This window comes from Sapajus apella, unplaced genomic scaffold, assembly GCF_009761245.1.
Source record: "Sapajus apella isolate SASKATOON/1434 unplaced genomic scaffold, GSC_monkey_1.0 scaffold22, whole genome shotgun sequence".
NCBI classification, from domain to species: domain Eukaryota; kingdom Metazoa; phylum Chordata; class Mammalia; order Primates; family Cebidae; genus Sapajus; species Sapajus apella.
This window is the reverse complement of record NW_022436962.1, coordinates 16,782,121-16,786,216: the sequence shown is the minus strand read 5'-3', so window position 1 is coordinate 16,786,216 and position 4,096 is coordinate 16,782,121. Positions and strand designations below refer to the sequence as shown.

The window sequence follows — 4,096 nt, the reverse complement described above, 5'->3', positions numbered from 1 at the left end:
TGTGTGTGTGTGTGTGTGTGTGTGTGTGTGTGTGTGTGTGTGTGGCGGAGGTGGCCTGGTTGAAATGCAGATTTCTAGAGGCTCTCTGACAAAGCTCAGGCCACCAGCCCCAGGCCAGCCTGTGGGTAGTCCTGGCCAGTAGAGCCACTTCATACCTCATCTGGACTTTTTGCCAAATTCAAAGTGTGTGTATGTGTGGAGTGGGGGGTTCCCACCTCTGACTGTAGGTCATTCACTCAGCTCAATTTGTCTTACTTTCTTCTGAAATTTCTTCTTTCATATTTTTCCCCAGGAGAAACCTGGAGAAGCAGTCCCAGGGCAGCCTCTGGGTCAGCTTTCCCTAATAAGAAGGCAGAGCTCCTCTTTACCCAGACATCAGACCCATGGAGGCAGCCTGGGGTCCCGGGATGCCCTCCCACTCAGAGATGTCCCCAGCGTCCTAGGAAAATGGAGGATAACTAGGAGGAAGCTGTCCGTGGCTGGGGATGGGTCTACACATTCTAGTCCATCTCAGTGCTGTCTGCTATTGATTTTTTGTGCAGATCACATTAATTTAAAGCCAGTTCTCAAGAAGTGCCACCCCGCCCCCGACATATCCACCAGTTGGTCCCCTTTCCTGCCATTAATCAGTGTCTGCTAATTAGAGAACAAACTCCTGTTTGTCCAAACTGTTGCCAAGACCCCCACCCCAAGGCAGTTAAATGAGGATAAATGAGTCCATCTTGTTAAAAAGTGACTTAAATGTATCAAATTCTATTTATGTTTCTTTTACATCCCAATTTTCTATAGATTTAGTGATTCCAAATGATAAGGTCTCAAGCTTATAGTAATTTATCCCTTGAATAACACAAGCTTGGCAGTATTTTGGTAATATTCATGACAGCAGCAGTTGTGCTAACAAGGACTCATGTCAGCAGAGCACCACCACACTTCCCATGCATTATCTCATTTAATTTTCACAAAAGCTCGCAGAGGTAAATATTATTATCTTCCTCTGCATATAAGGAAATGAATGTTCAGAAAGATTAAATCAACTCGCTGAGATGTTACAGGTGCTCTTTCATAGGCCTCTGCAGCCGTCTCATTGAACTACTGAAATCAGAAAAACCTGGAGACCTCGCTAACCTTCAGATTCCCGGGCCGCGTCCTGGATGCAGGGAGTCAGACTTCCTGGGAGTGTGGCCCCGGAATTTGCATTTTTAAACACATTCCCCAGGAGACTTGTAGGCACACTGAAGTTGGAGAATTCATGATCTCTGGCTTTTGTGATGTTTTAAATGCACTACATAAATCCAATAGCAAAAGAGTTGGGCTTTGGGAAGGGAGTGTCTGGTGAACCCTGAAAGCTGAAGGGACTTCCTTCCTGTGGAGGAGCAGTGGGAAAAATTGGAGGCAGAGAGCTGTGTTGCAGTCCTTGATTGAGCTTATGTGAGTTATTTAGTCTCTCAGTCTCTATTTTTTTCATCTGTAAACCAGGAAGGATACTTTTATTTTTCAGGTGGTTGTGAAGTGTGAAAGAGATGAGAGTAGAATAAAATTTTAAAAAGTTGAACTCAACACTCAACAAATGTATGTGATATTAATCCTGAGTTTCCCTGGGGCTAAGGAAGCCACCCACCGCAGGCCTGTTACACAATGCCAGGCACCTCGTATGGATACAGGGGAGGCAAAGGGAGAAGCAAACACTCCTAGGGCCTGGATATCTTGAATACCTGTCCACATTTCTTGAAAGGGGCCATTTCTTCTTTAACTCAAAGGAATTTATTATTTTTAAGCCAGGAGGCATGCTTTCTTTCTGCTGCTGATACTCCCAGCCCAAGCTGTTTCTTGTGGGACTGAGGTGTGACTTTTGCCTCAGTTTCGTCCATCTGTGCAGGAAAGAGAGAAATACCTGCCCCTCCATGGGTCACACCCTCTGTCGGAACCACCTCCATAAGCCAGAACGATTGAATGCTCTCTATGTGCCAGAATTAATATTTCATTTGATTCTCACAACAATGCCATGAAGTCTATACAGACATACGTTGGAGATACAGTGGGGTTTGTCCAGTCCACCGCAATAAAGCTAATATCGCAATAAAACAGGCCACACGAATTTTTTGGATTAGGTTTGGGTTTAAGGGAATGTTGTGGCTGGTTTGATCTTTTATCCAGACCGCTAACACTTTCTCCTTATCAGCAATAAGGCTGTTTTGCTTTCTTATCATTCCTGTGTTCACTGGAGTAGCACTTTTAATTTCCTTCAAGAACTTTTCCTTTGCGTTCATAACTTGGCTATTTGGCACAAGAGGCCTGCCTAGCTTTTGGCCTATCTCAGCTTTTGACTTGCCTTCCTCACTAAGCTTAATCATCTCTAGCCTTGGGTTTAAAGTGGAAAATGTGTGACTCTTCCTTTCACTTGAACACGTGGAAGCCATTGTAGGATTATTAATTGGTCTAATTCAATATTATTGTCTCTCAGGGAATAGGGAGGCCCAAGGAGAGAGAGAAAGAGAAAGAGATGGGAAAACAGCAAGTCAGTGGAGCAGGCAGAACACACACATATATTTATTAAGTTTGCTGTCGTATGTTGGTATAGCTCATGGTGCCTCAAAACCATTACAATAATGAAATCAAAGGTCCCTGGTCACAGATCGCCATAACAGTTATAATAATAATGAAAAAGTTTGAGATGTTGTGAGAATTACCCAGACATTGTGAGAAAGAGACCCAGAGACAAGAAGTGAGCACATGCTGTTGGAAAAATGGCACCAACAGACTTGATGCAGGGTTACACAAACCTTCAATGTGAAAAACAAAACAAAACTGTAATATCTGCAAAACGCAATAAAGAAAAGTGTAATAAAACGCCGTCTGCCTGCACCTCAATGATTCCCATTTTATAGAAGAGGAATTCGGTGCAGGGAGTTTGATCTGCCCAAACTAGTAGATGGTAGACCTCTGAGACTAACATTCCTATTCTCTATGCCGCACTCCTCGGGAAGAACGTTCAGACAGGGTTGGACTGAGAGTGTGTTAAGCTTTGCACTGTTCTGAGCCATCTGAAGGAGTGTCCATATTTGAAAGCACCTCCTTCCTTTCCCTGGCCCTCCACAATGTGGCCTAAGTTATTCAATTAGGAAGGGAAATAATTGGCAGTGGAGAATGCCTCTAGCAGTGGTAATTACCTCCAGTGCCTTGTAGGAATAGTCAAGCTACATTTCAGTTTATGCTGTAAAACCTTAATTATAATATAAACAGCTGCCCTTCAGCCCAGTGGGGCAGCCTTCCCCCGCCTTCCTTCTCTGGCCTCGGAATGGCCCTCCCTTCTGAGTGGTCGGGGAGGTCCAGGGATGGAAGGAGACCTGGGAGGAGGGGAACCAATGCCCGTGTGTGCGCTGGGGTTTGGGAGACTAAGCTAGAAGGAGCCATTGCTAGGATCCCATCTTCAAATGATGAAGCCAAACACAGCATCCCCATCTTGTTACCACTCACACTGAGTCTCTTCGGGGAATAGTCTTCAGCAGTTAGCAGCAGCCCAGTGCCATTAGGCTAGGATAGAGTGTAGCAGGATATGGTATCATTTCAGGGTAACATCTCTTTTCATTTACTCCTGTGTAAGGGAGACAGTCTTCCCTTCTAGATCGACTTCCTGGCCATGTACGAGCCCTGCTGAGTGCCTGGTGCACTGTCGGTAGTTTGCAAGGCGTGATCGTAAGGGTTCCCCATTTCAACTTCACAGCACTTGGATACACAGATAATTAACATCCTCATTTGACTGTTGAGGAAAATGAGCCTTTGAAAGTTTAAATGGAGATAACGCTTGGAATGCAGACAGCCCTGTAAGTGACTTAAGTTCAGGAAGGTTGAAGAACACTCAATGTTCAAAGCAGGGGGGCTCAGAGAGAGGGATCAGTCACCATTGGGTATTTGAGAAGGTCCAAGAAGAGGGGGCTGGTGAGGGGAGGGGGTAATTAAACAAGAGGGGCTGAAATTGTTGATCTGGGTTCACAGGTCTACCCGTGACTGGCCCTGATACCCCACGAGGGGCTGCCACCTGATCACTGGATTGTAACCTGGGCTGAAAGAATCATAAGTTAGTGTGGCAAGGCAGGAG

General features: G+C 45.2%; 1 long non-coding RNA gene across 1 annotated transcript in view; it reads left to right on the top strand.

Annotated features, from left to right (window-relative positions):
• Window positions 1-2,214, top strand: part of LOC116558923 — a 155,703-nt gene extending 153,489 nt beyond the window's left edge. The window contains exon 5 of the long non-coding RNA XR_004272232.1: window positions 293-2,214. This is a non-coding gene — a long non-coding RNA (uncharacterized LOC116558923). The remainder of the gene's footprint in view (window positions 1-292) is intronic.
• Window positions 2,215-4,096: the final 1,882 nt, after the last annotated feature.